We start from the raw sequence: 14,345 nt of genomic DNA on the forward strand, positions 1-14,345 counted from the left end.
TCGTCCAGCCTTTGTATGCTCACTATTTTCAGTTGTAAGACAAAGTCAGCCAGGCAGAGGCCTGAATAATTATTGTGTGAAACAGAGATTCTAGCGAAGAGAGGAGTCGAGGTGGATCGGCAGGGACAGGAAGCTCCTTCCAAATGCTGATCTGCCTGCCTCTCAGTATGTCTTTACCCTCTTGGTTACAGCTAGTGCACCTCTAAGGAGCTAGTCGGCGTTGCACGCACGAAGGCAGACCGACAGAGTTCTGTATATATGCCACATGGCTACACTTTAAAAGAGAAGTAGCGTAAGGGGTTGTTCTGGGAGATGACTCAGAAGGCCGTCTGCCATCAACGCAACCCGACTCCCAAGTGTCTTTTCTTGCTACCTGAGACTCACACGTGTGATGTCACTGCCACAAATGACAGAATTTTAATCATGAGGGAAATTTGATCTGAGCTCGTACGACGGGAAAATCAGCTGACGCAATACAAATAGAAGGACCATTTTGCTTTGCCGAACCTGATGACCTGAGTTTCGTGCCTGGTTCCCTTCTGACTTCCACACATGCGCTGTGGCATGTATGCCCCATACACATACACATAATAAAAAAAACATGTGATTTTAAGATGAGGAAAGTGTATATTTAATTTTTGTTTTGTTAGGCTAGGTATTAACTCGTGGTCAGGGGCTTGTGCTCCATGAAAGAGGGCCTGGGCTCAGTGAAAAACAGAGTTATTAAAAGTTGAAGTAGACAAAAACTGAGTAAGAAAGGGAGGCTGTGTCAATCAGGACAGATCCTCTGGTGCCATTTTTTTTTCTATCGTTGAGTCAGTCAACTCCTGGCAACACCCAGCCTACCTCAAAGAGGATGATGATCATCAAAGAACCTCCTTATAGAGATGTCTTCAAATGTGGCAAACAAGCCACTGGGCAAAACGTCCTCCTTTCTACCACAGACAGAATTCTGCCTAAAAAAGGGCAAGCTTGGATGCGTGCAGAGTCAACAGCCAAACTCTCTCTAGAAAACGCAAGTCCTCAATAGTTCCTGTCTCACAAATATGTCTGTCAGATATATTGGGCCAGAAGACTGAAGAAGATGCTCTAATGTTATAGAGAGTTTTGGGTAACTATCCAGGTAGCAAACTGTCTCTGTCGTCTTCTCATTTGGAAAGCTACTAACCTGTACTCCCGGCATACTCAGGCAATCAATTTTATTGCTCTTCAAGTCTCTGATGGAGTTGAAGACCAGGTAACTTAGTTTTACAATGAAGCTTAGTTGTTTAGGGGTTAAGATGTTTTAGGTCTAAATAGATGTTTTAAGTTGATAATGGCAAGATGTGATGGAGATTTACTTACATTCAGAATTTTAGACGCACCAAGATAGGAAAGATGTTTTCTTCAAGGCTGTCAAATACAAATAGCCAAAACACTAAGAATGTAACATTTATATAATTCCTGATTGTGTCGTGGTTCTTCTTGTTATAGGTAGTTTATTGTATATATGTGTAATAATTGTAAATATGTGTGTAAAAAATAAAAAAAATGTAATTAAAAAGTAAAAAAAAATAAAAATTAAAAATTAAAAATAAAAAGAACTCAGAAACAAAACAAAACAAAACAAAACAAAAAAAGCCTTAAGAAGAGACTCAAAGGATTCTGGGAAGTGACCAGGTAGAATTTGAAGCACTGTCAGGGAGGGCAGACAAGAGTGCTCCTGGGGTCAGAGGAGGGGAATGCTCACTCCAGGACAAGAGGACTTGCTGGGACCAGATCACGCGCCAGGAGTGAGGACATTGGGTGTTATCCTTAACTTCCGAGACTGAAAAAGAAAGTAAAGCAGGCATTGAAAACATTGCAAACAACTGTCATGTGTTCCTCCTTCTTGCACCGTGTTCCATGATTAGGCTAGGCCAGATTCGCTGCCTTTCTCCCTCCTCCCCTCCTTAACCTCATCTACATTTTTAAAAAAAACTATTCAGAAGAAAATGTATCCTGTCCCGTAATTCCTAAGGAGGCCTTCTTATGTCTTCTAAGCACAGCTTCCCACAGGCTCCTGAGGCACAGTGTTGTTCCCAGCCAGACAGTGATGGGGGAGAAGCAGCTCCACAGAAGGAAGTGAGGTCACCCAGAGGGTGTGCGCCCTGTCCTCCCCTCTTCCTCCCTCCATCACAACAGCAACCCTGAGGCATATAGCTTGTTCTATCACACATCCCTTACTGGGATGTCCCTCACCACAGACCATCAAACCGCAAAGTCAATCAAACATGGACTGAAATTATGAAGCCGCAAGTCAACTCTGCTCTCTGTTCTGCTTGAGTGTTTTGTCACAGCCACAACAGCCTCTAGCATTAACACACTCTTACGTAACCAAGCTACAATTATCACATAGTGATAAAATACTGTCCAAAATATTTTTTTTTTCAGTTGCACCAGTAATGTTCTTCAGAGGCCCCACTCCTTTACCTTTCTGACTGAGGCGCTAAGTCTCTGTAATACACCATATTTGACTGTCGCCTGCCTCCAGGGGACCTTGGGCTGAAGCTGCAAAACGTTTGACCAAGTGGACCCAGGTGTCACAGTGGGGAAAGACTATAAATAGTAATTGTACATCACTATTTAAAGTGAATATTTTAAGTTTTAGAGGTATTTGTGGAAAACAGAGTAGGATATTTCTACACAGAAATGAAAAGTCTAAAGAAATAAAATTTCTACCAGTGGAAAAGCATAAAAGTAAAGTTAAAATTCGTTGTGTATGTTTTCAATGGCAGACCGGAAGCTACAGAAAAGAAGTGACAAGAAACTGAAGAAAAATGAGCGGAATTTAAAGGACATCGATGACAATATCAAACAGCATAACATATGTGCGCTCTGAATCTTAGCGGAAACGGAGAAAGATAAAGAGATTACAAAAGCTACATGAAAAAATAGATTTGAAAAGCTTTCCAAGTAAAACATGAGTTCACAGATCAAAGAGGCTCAATTATTCCTAAATAGGATGAACGCAAGAGAAATCACTCCCACACATCAGAATTGAATAACCAGAAGTGAAGAGAAAGAGAAAAGCTTAAAGTTAGTGACAAAACCCATGCTACCAAAAAGAGGACAATGAATATGGCCTAACTTTGCAAACAGAACCTGGGAGACATTGGAAGGCACACAGAGAAAGTATCAACTATGAATTCTGTGTTTTGTAAAACTGTTCTTCAAAACAGAAGAAATGAAACCAAGTTTTGGATGTGAGTAGTGTGTGTGTGTGTGTGTGTGTGTGTGTGTGTGTGTGTGTGTGTGTGTGTGTGTGTAATGTGTAGTAGTTTCCTCTGAGATTAAAACATTCTATTTCCCAGGGAAGTTCCTTAAACCACCAGGTAAACAACTAAAAATAGCTTCAGGAAATCCCTGAAACTGACTAGATTCACTAGGCCCCTTCCTCTCGGAGTAAGTAATAAAGTAAAAAAGAAAAATTTAATAAATGATGTTGGACATTTTACAGCTCTTTCAAAGTGTGTTCATCAAAACTTATAATAAGTCATGCTAGACAAATCTGATCTCCTTATTGAAGATGCACTTCAACCCTCATATAAACCTAGGGACAAATTAATTTGAGAGGCACCATATCTTCAAAGATGTGGTAGAGACCCTACACAGATGTTTAAAAGTATCTCAGACTCCAAAACACTAAGTAGAGTAGACAAGAAAAAAAATGTACTTCATAAAAGCTAATGTGTAATTCAAGAGAAACTGAGAAATGACAGGCTAGAGAAAATATTTTCATTATATATTTGACAAAGAGCGTGTATCCTGATATATACAAATTAATAATTGAAAACTTTGGCTTTACAAAGAACAACAAGAAAGTCTTTGGAAAATTCTCACAAGAAGATACATGGACAGCCAACAAGGAAATTATGTAAACATCATTAATCATGTGGGAAATGAGAATTAAAATCACAGTATGACTTAACATCAGATTATTCAGAATGATGAGGAACAAGAAGAGAGACAGGGAGAGGAGGAGAAAGAGGAGGAAGGGGAAGAGAAGGAGGAAGAGGAGAAGAATGAGGAGGAAGAGGAGAAGAAGGAGGAAGAGGAGAAAGGGGAGGAGGAGGAAGAGGAAGAGGAAAAGAAGGAAGAAGAGGAGGAGGAAGGGGAGAAGGAGGAGGAAGAAGAGGAGGAAGGGGAGGAGGAGGAAGGGGAGGAGGAGAAAGGGGAGGAGGAGGAAGGGGAGGAGGAGGAAGGGGAGGAGGAGGAAGGGGAGGAAGAGGAGAAGGATGAGGAGGAAGGGGAGGAGCAGGAGGAGGAAGTACCAAGACAACTAATGACAAGTGTGGGCTAGCATCTCCTACACATTGCTAGATGGGCAAGAGTCAGAAACAACCAAGCCATTTGGAGTTTCTGGTGTTTGGAAGTTTCTTGTACAATTAAACATACACGTCCCCTCTGACTGAGCCATTACATTCCTAGGTACTTACCATGAAAAATATAAACATATATGATCAAAAGATTTGCAAAAAAATATATTCATAGGATTCTTATTCACAATGGCCAAATTCTGGGAATACATATCAGTCCAGTAGGAAGGTAGATAAATAAACTATGATGTGTTCATGGAGTGGGATACTTCTCCAGGAAAAAAAAAAAGCTTAAAACTATGAATAATTGCAAACATATTCTTGAACCTTGCAGACACCAATCTGACTGCAGCAAACAAATAAGAAACATCACTCCCTTTAGGTTGTAAAACTGGCTCCATGACAGTTGCTGTGTTGTAACACCTGCAAATATGCTGAAGGGATTTTGGAACAATCCTTAAGGTTGGTCATAAGTTAGTAATTCTGGATTAACTTGCTGATCTCATTAATCATAGCTCTTAAAATTGGAGGCTACAGGGGAAGTCTCTGGGATTCAAGGCTTAGGAAGAACTCCGAATAGCCTGAGGTGGGACGGGTCCAAGCGGAAAGCATAGGATAGAGAGAGATTCTGTCAACAGCAGGGCTTGGAAGAAAGCCCTGAGCACATTGGGGCCTTCCATGGGGCTAGCACCTTGATTTTTAGCAAGAATTTAACTATGCTCTTCCAATCTTCTACTTTATGAAAACAAAAACCCAACCTATGGCTGTGTTTTTGAGCTGTGTGTATGTGTCTTCTACATCTGTAAGGAAAGACTAGGCAGAAAAACCAGAGAAAACTGCAGACAACCACGAAGGAGGCCTGGAGAGAAGGTCCTTCAGGCTTAGAGTCGGTGAGACAGACAAGTGACCACTGGCCTCAGGCATTTTGATTAAACCTGGCTATTCAGGATGGGCTAATGGAAGGTTTGCTCTACCTGGTAATGCTGTTTTATGAGACTGCCCAAGCTCCTTAAACGCTGCATTTCTATTTAAGAGCGCGCACACTCAAACAAGGAAGCAGCAATCTACGTGCACTAATCGAGCTCAAAGCTTACCACACAAGTTCTGAATTGCTGGTGAGAATATCAGATGCTACAATCAGCTCCGTAAAGAGTCATGTAGTTTCTACACCAGATATGTACTCCTCCCATAATGTCACAGTTCCACTCGTAGAAATTTATGTAAGAGAAGCAAACATTTATGTCCACAAAAAGACATGTGTAGCTCTGTTCATAGCCCCCTTATTCATAATAGCTTCCAATAGCTGAGAACACCCTCCAGTTCATCAGCAGGATCTGCATAAAAATAAATTACAGAATTAAATTAAATTACACAGCAAACTCCCATTCAGTAACAAAGGGAATGACAACACCCAATAACATAAATACATTTAAAATATTTTATGCTTAGTAAAATAATCTCTGCTCAAAAAAAATGTACTTCATTCAATTTAGAGGAAGTCATCAAATAATAAAAGCCATCCATGATGATGAGACCTCTGGATTTCAAGGGAGGATAGTTAATTGGAGTAGGGCACAAAGGAACTTTCTAGACAGGTGAAAATATTCTGTATTTTGGGTTTGGTGATAATGAGGCATGAATACAAATAAATAATTAGCAAAACTTCAGACTGAATTTCTAGGCTCTGTATTACGTTAACTGACAATCATATTAGATCTAAATAATGAAAACAGATACTCTGAGAAAGCAGGAGGATTGTTTATTTAATCACCATCTTCAGTAGTTGATGCATTTATCCAATTCATGTTATCATCTTAAAATGCCACATGGTCTGACAGTCTCTGTATGGTTATCTTAACAAATGTGCTTCAAGTTAATCAAATTAGATCTCCCCCGCTGTGTGTGTGTGTGTGTGTGTGTGTGTGTGTGTGTCTGTATCTGTGTCTGTGCATGTGTTTGCCTGTGTTTGTGTCTGTGTCTATGTCTGCCTGTGTGTGTGCGTGTGTGTGCACGTGTGTGTCTGTGTCTACGTCTGTGTCTGCGTGTGTGTGTGTGTTTGTGTGTCTGTTCTATCTGTGTCTGTCTGTCTGTCTGTCTGTCTGTCTGTCTGTCTGTCTGTGCACCGCTCTGGCAGCCAGAGAGCAATACTGAATGTTTTTCTCAGTCTCTCTTCATCTTAGTTTTTGAGACAGGGATTTTCAGGGAGCTCATCCACGTGCCTTGACTGTCTGGCTGGCAAGCCCTAGAGATCTTTCTTTCTCTGCCTCCCCAGTGATAAAATTACAATGCACACGGTAGTGGGTTTTGTTTGTTTGTTTGATGTGAGTGCTGGTGAGTGAACTCAGGACCCTGTGCTTATGCAGCAGACACTTTACTGACTAACCATCCCCCCAGCCCTAGTTCCTTCCTGAATGAGAAACTTCATCATTTCAAATAGGTCTTTATTGTGAAAATAGTAAAAACATTCCACTTTATAAATATTCTATTAACCTCAAACATTTGTATTTCCAGCAACTATAGCAGGAAATAATAGCTTGTTTTCATAGAATGTGAAAAATAGTATGTTTAAGAAATAGTTTGAGTTAGAATTCTTTGTCCATTCAAATTTCATGGGTTACTTTTCCCCATTTATTTTATTTTATTGGTTTTTGCGACAGAGTTTCCCCCTGTAGCCATGATGGCCTGGAGTTCACTAGGCCAGTCTATGCTGTCCTCAAACGCATGGGCTCCCTGCTGCCTCTGCCTCCTGAGTGCCAAGAGAAGGGCAGACCAGCACGTCCCATCTATCCATGTGGAATTTCACTTGCTGCCTCTATCCTTGTGACAGTCCAAGATTTGCTTTATACTGTGGTGACTCTAAATGTCTGAAGGTTTTATGTTGAGCAAAGGGATTGTTATAGAGGCATACGCCTTATTATACAAGGCTGCTTTCCCTTCCCAAAGCATTTTGCTTCAAAATTTAAAGCAGTTTATAGTTCATAAAGGGAGAAATACCTATGACCTGCAAGCATGTAACAGACTTAAGCCATTTTAATAATAAATGAGAAGTCAATTCAGAACTAAATAATATGGTTTCCCCTCTATAACCTATTTTAAACTGACATTACTTATGTTTGCCTGATCTCCAGAACTAACAAACAGGTCATTTTTTTTTTTTTTTTTTTTTTTTTTTTTTAAATCTTCAGTGACAGGCTCCTAAGGGGTATGGTGAGCAGGGGATAAGAAGATAAAGAAGATAAAAGATAGAGAAGAAAGGTTGGGATCAGCAGGTCTCAGAGTTCATAGCTCGTGCGAGCCAGTTTATTAAGTACAGTATCTTATATACAGCTCTTAGGGGAGAAACGGGATGAAGTCAGCAGGAAGCTGACAGAGCAGTATTGCACATGGGGACCTCAGAGTATCTCAAACCTGTCAGTGACCAATCACACTTGGGGCTGATAACTCCAGTCTCTTCAGGAGGAAAATTCAAGTTCTCAGGAAGCAAAACCTTAACTCTTTCAAGGCCCTGGCCCAAGCCCTGGACCAGACCTTGCCAGGTCTGCCCCTGGGCAAGAACACAGAACTAGGCTCCTTTACCCTCTCGTGGAGCTCTGAGACAGCCTTGGGTCGCCCAGGCTTGAAACAGGCTGGGATATAGCAAGGTGGCTAAGGAAAATGTAAATAAACACAGTGAAAAACAAAGCTATTTGCCCTCATGCGTTAATAGCCTTTAAATGCTGGCCTGCAGCTCTCCCTTTACACCATGGTGCTGTGTTTAACAGAAATGTAGTCATATTAAAATGTGGGAAGAGAGACATTTATAGCACTTTAAAGCCAGCAGTTCCACATGTAATAACCAATGTTTAGATGCAAAGAGGCTGACGTGTAAGTCTATGTACTGGTGAATTATTTTTTATTTAAAAATGGTAAATAAATCCTATGTCTAACCATAAGGAATTGGTTGTAAATTATGATGTTTCAATGTTCTGAAACATTGTGATCCCATAAAAGTCTATGTTTCCAAAACAATAAATTAAGATAGTTGGATACGCTGGTACTGTGAAAGTTAATGAAAAGCAGGGCATAAGCCTCACAATAGAATGAGATCAGCTGTGTGCACACAAGAACCATCCCACTGCCAAACACACACACATGTGCTCCTGGCTTAGGTTTAACCAAATGTTAAAAAAAAAAAAAAAAAAGACTTTTGCTAAGGTATCAGACTATGAGAACATTTGTCATTTTGTTGAAAGCTTTCCTTATTTCATTAAAGAAAAAAAAAAACAACTCAGTGAAATGTGTTATATTCAAGGCTATCATGATCTGGTCCTACCCATCTCCACCCCCACCCCCACCCCAGTCCTTCACTGATCAGATGCTTCCACAAGAAGGAGAACCTGAGCTGAGCTCTGAACACTGCATGTGGAAAATGTAGCAGAGCTGGGCACAGGGATCGAAAGTCACAGCACAGAGAAGAGCGATGAAAGCTAAGCAGACACAAGAGGACTCTTACTGCAAACCAGTCAGGGTGGTCAGGCATCAGACATATATGGGGTCCCATTAAGGTCTCAAAATAAAGTGAAGTCACTAAAAACATCCTGACTTTCACGTCTGACTACATGAATAAGCATGCCACACGTGTACATAACTCCGCTCCCGACACACTCACATACATACAAAAGAAATGTGTTAGTATACTTTACAGCACATTTTAAAAATCTGAAACTAGGAATGGAGAGACGGCCCAGTGTTTAAAAGTGTTTACTGTTCATCCAGAGGATCCAAGTTCAGTTGCTAGCACCCAGGTTAGGAAATTCCCAACACCTCGACTCTAGTTCCAGAAGGGTCTGACACCCTCCTCTGGCCTCCTCACATGCACATGCCCACCCACAGACATATGCATATACATGTGATTTTTAAAAAATCTTTTTGAATTATAAAACTATATGCAATAAAATAGTAAAAGCCCTAGTCCACTTCCCTGTCTGCCTTCCTCTGTGTATTTGCATATGCATGACATATTTGCATATGTATAGAGACATATCTATTTTCTCCTTGAAGTTTAACTGACAAAGGCTACGGCATTCTGCATCTATTTAAAGTGTGGGACACAGTTAGTTTGATAGGTTACAACCAGTTAAACCTCCAAGGTGATCTGAGCCCCGAGCCTTCTCACATCCCCTAGAAGGTTGTTTATGCTCTGTGCATTCCCTGTGTTCCCAGTCCTTTCTTACTGAGGGGTGCCTTTTCTAGAATGCCACACAAATGGAATTACAGTGTACAGGCCTTTGTATGCAGTTTCTTTTATTCCATGAATATTTCAAAAGTCATTTTGGTTGTGTGCATAAATAATTCCTTTTTAACCTCTTAATAGCACTTAATTATATGAATACACCACTTTCTGCCTGTCTTGTTGATACCCTTGAGTCATTTTTAGTTCTTTACTATTACGGGTAGACCTGCTATAATTATCTGTGTAGAAGTAGACAGGTGTTTTCATTTTTCTCGGGTAAACACATAGGAGAGTGTAACAGTCCATGTTCTCCGAAAAACCGAACCAGTAGGATGGAAGGGGACACACACACACACACACACACACACACACACACACACAGCATGAGAAGTCCAGCTGACAAAGCTGGAGACCCAGGAGAAACAATAGCGTGAACTACAGTCAAGTTCAAAGCCAAAAGCAGGGAAAAGCCAGTGCCTGGTTTGAAGACTGGCAAAGAAAGAGCGTTGTTTCTTCATTTGGTTTTTAGTCTAGGCAGACTTCTAATGGACGGGCTGTCCACAGTGGAAGAGTGTCACAGGCTTTACTCACATTCACTTCCTCAGATGCACCAAAATAAGAGACAGCTCATGCCCAGTCTCTCTGACAGCTTCCCAGGGTGAGGTGATTGCTGGGTATGTTCGCCTCCCTACGAAACAATAAAACATTAGCTCAAGTGACTGGGTCCTGCTGTCGGTTTATCTCCAGCAGCAGTGTGTGATAGGTGCTGTCTCCAGCTTTGGCCCGGCACTTGGAAGATTTGAATCCTAGCCATCTGGAAACAATGTCAGTCAGGTGTGGCAGTGCACACCTGTAATCCCAGCACTGGGGAAGTGGAGGGAGGAAGATCAGCAATTCAAGGGCAGCTCGAGCTACATAGAAAGTCCAAGTCCCTGTCTCAAATAAACAAAAATTAAGCCATAATTAGGTTTTCTACTTTAGATTATTTGCATTTGTGTGTACTTTAGAATCAGCTTGTTATTTCTTACCGGAAATGTCATCTAGAGTTTTGACTAGGTTTCTGATTGATTGATAAACCAATGTTGGGACAAGTAACATCATAAGCGTATTGAATCTGGGCCAGTCAGGTGGCTCAGCTAGTAAAGGTGCTACCTACCTACACGTAACACTATTCCTGGGAAGACACTAACAAACATTTACTCGTGCTAGATAGGAAACTGGTGGCAGGTGGAAATGTAGGTATCGCCAAAGTTCAACTCGGTGAACTAATGAGTTTTATTCAGATTACTTACAGGAAAATGGGTGAGGGGTTACTCCAAGGGCGGAAACAACTCAAAGACAGATGTATCCCCGAAAACCCCACCCCAGCATGGATGGCAGCCCACCGAGAGCTAGAAACCTGGAGTGCACCCACACTCTGCAGGAAGCTCAGTGGGTTGCAGTGTCCTTCCCAAGTGGCTCAGTGGATTAGAGTCTCTTCTGGGCAGCTTTGTTGGCCTCTGCTTCTTCCAGGCATTTCAGCTGATCCCTCAGTGTAGGCATTTTTAGGCTACTTTATTTGGGTTCTTATATTGGCCTCTTTTCCTGCCCTTATTCTACCCTAATCCCCTCCAACCCTTCAACACTAGGTGGGAGAGAAAGATGGATACAGGGGAAAGGAGGCGCAGAGTTCTTTCAGACCACTTCCTGCTGATTGAGGGGCACTGAGTTCCTCCAGGACAAGTCCCTTCTAAACCTCATAAGTATGTCTCCAACTTCTGCTTTTTTCTCTTTTTTCTCAGCCACTTGACAAACCAGCAACAGCAGGAGCAGGAAGCCGCAGGAGAAACAGCTGTGCCTGCTCTCTTGGGGCTCTGATCATTTTATGCCCTCTCTAGAGTCTCCAGAATTAATCTTTAGCGGGCTGAGTCATGTCCCTGTTAGAACATGCAGAAATAGTCTACTGCTGTGGACAGTCTGAAGCAGTCCCATATCCCACACTTGGGATTAAAACAAAAATGTGTTTACATACCATTATTGGGATTTAAAAGACACCAAAATTCTCACTACACCTCACCAGTCTTCATGTACGTACGTACGTATGTACATACATACATACATATTCTTGAGGAAAGAGGAGCTTAGTGCATCTGGCCAGTCTCAGGGACTTCCTGAAGCAACTGAATTGTTTATTTCCTGTGTTTTAATGAGCTTCCCTGAGGGAAGGAATGTTTTAGAACTCCCTGATGATCCTGTTGCTTCACCTCCTTTTTAACAGCCTTTATTTTCACCAGCACCTCTAAGATGGAAGGTTTTAATTTCACAGAAAACTGCTATGCAGTTCTCCCAAGGCTCATCAGCTATGTGTGATTTCCAGGTCTCACATGGTAAAAGGAAAAGGAATCTTTTTCTATTTTTCTACATGGTTTGTGTGTGTGTGTGTGTGTGTGTGTGTGTGTGTGTGTGTGTATGTGTGTGTGTGTGTGTGTGTGGTGTGTAATTAAGTGTAATATAGAAGAATAATTAAGTGCAAAATAATTAAGTGTAATAAAGGAGAAACTAACTGGGTGACCTGAACCAGGCTCTGTGCTTTGGCAACACTATAAAGAAAAAAAAGTATGTGTTGGAAGGTGGGAAAGATGGAAGCGTGGAGCAGTTCATGGCCTGTGAGAGAGGATGAACTGGAGACATGAAGGTGGTGACAGGTGTGAGAGAGGGTTCTGGTCAAAGGTAGAGCATATCGCCGCCCAGTGGGGTCGGTATGCTGCAGCCTGGAGCTTATGCAGATACAGACTCAGGCCCCCAGAACTTGCAGCCTGGCTGCAGGACCACCCTGACTCTAGTTATGAGGAAGCTGAGATGGGAACGGTTCACTTCCTGGATTGGACCTCCTCAGAGGACCACTATGGACTATAATGCCTTTTGCAGGATAGTTAATCCCATTGTGAACCCTGAGATTGTGAACTGTGAAAACCTATTTCTAGTTGTGGAGTGGCTCAGCCCTCCACCCAAGAGCTTTCTGTTTACTGTAAACAAGTACTAGCACTCACCTTTAATCCACAAGCTAACTAAAGTCAACTCTAGGTCAAGGGTTGGAGCAAGAAACCAGCTGACAGGGATTAAACAGAAAGGAGGGATGTTGAGAGAAGGTATTTAAGACTGTGTGGAGGAGAAGAAGGAGCTTTTAGCTTTGGCGCTTATTAGCTTTTGGGTTTCGGATTTTGGCTTTTTCCACTGGGACATGAGCTGAGTAGTGGGGTCAGCTGGGTGCTTTCTCTGCCTCTCTGAGCTAGGAGGCTTTCCCCCCAACATCTGGCTCCTGAGTCTATTGATAAAACCTAACGTCTGTTTTTTATAACAACAGATGCCACTGAAAGCCAGATGTGGTCAGTGATCCTGATGTGGCAGGGGAATGGGCTGAGGGCTGAGGCCCATGTTACCACCTAATGCCATGTGGATATCTTTGGTCTATGTTGTGGCCCGAGGCCATGTTGATGCCCATGGGCTGTGTTGCCATCAAGGACCATGTTGATGTGGGTGGACTGCCCTGTCATCTGAGGCCATGGTGGTGTCCACGCCGATGCTGATGGGCCATGTCTGGGTTCATGGTCCTACTGCAACGAGGGTCTGTATTGATGTCTGTGCCCCATGTTACCACAGGAAGCCATGTTGATGTCTGTGGCCTGTGCTGCAGCCTGAAACCATGTTGATGTTCATGGGTCATGCTTCTGCTGAGGCCATATGGAAGTGGGAGGACTATGATGCCAGCTGGGGTCATGAGAATGTCCTTGCAGCTGGCAAGGGCCAAGTCAGGCTCTGAGGTCCTGCTGCACAAGGTTTGTGCTGATGTCTGTGGACTGTGTGGCCACTGAATGCTATGCAGATGTCCCTGATGGGTGCTGTCACCTGAGGCCATATCAATCGATGTCTGTGAGCTGTGTGACCCCCAGGGGCCATATTGATCTGTGTGGCCTACACTGCCGCCAGAGGCCATATTAATGTCTACTGTTCAGGCTACCTTTGAAGGCCTTGTCTGTATCTATGGTCCTACTAAAGCTGGAGGCATGTCTGTGGTCTATGCTGTGGACAGAAATCCTATGGAATCCCATGGTCCATGGCCCTTCTAACTTTAAAGAGCAAGAAAGCTACTTTGGCGGTGATATCGACAACTGTAGATACACAGTTGAGAAAGAGGGACATGGAAGTATGTGACACCACCTACTCTCATCTAACACCCCCCCCCCCAAAGCAGCCTAAATAGGAATGCATTGAAGAGAACACTTAAAAAGTGTGATGAGGATACTGAAGAGTAATTCTCCACAACTGATGGCTTCTGGCCGATCTGGGACAGGTAGGTCTCAGTTCTACTTAACAGGCAGGCCACTGAGAGTTTGTCTAGTCCGGTGAGTACATAGATAACACAAATTGGCCTTCTTGTTGTTGTTGTTGTTGTTGGGAGGAGGCAGTCACAAAGGCAGGGAGTGGACATAGAAGGACTGGGAAGTGAGTGGGACGTGGAACGGGGTGAAGATGCAAAATTCCCAAACAGTCAATAAAAATATTATACTAAAAAAAGAAACCACATCTCTGAAAATTATCTATCATCATCCATTATAAAGAACTTCAAAAGCATCAACTACTTAAAATTATCAGCAATAGGTAGACATGTAGCCACTCATTCTTTCTCCATCTAACTCTGGGTTTCCTCTCTCCTCTCTCTCTCCCTCTCTCTCTCTCTCTCTCTCTCTCTCTCTCACACACACACACACACACACACACACGCACATGCACACACACATGCATACACATACGCATAC

The sequence above is a fragment of the Acomys russatus genome, chromosome 18, assembly GCF_903995435.1.
Source record: "Acomys russatus chromosome 18, mAcoRus1.1, whole genome shotgun sequence".
Classification (NCBI taxonomy): Eukaryota; Metazoa; Chordata; class Mammalia; order Rodentia; family Muridae; genus Acomys; species Acomys russatus.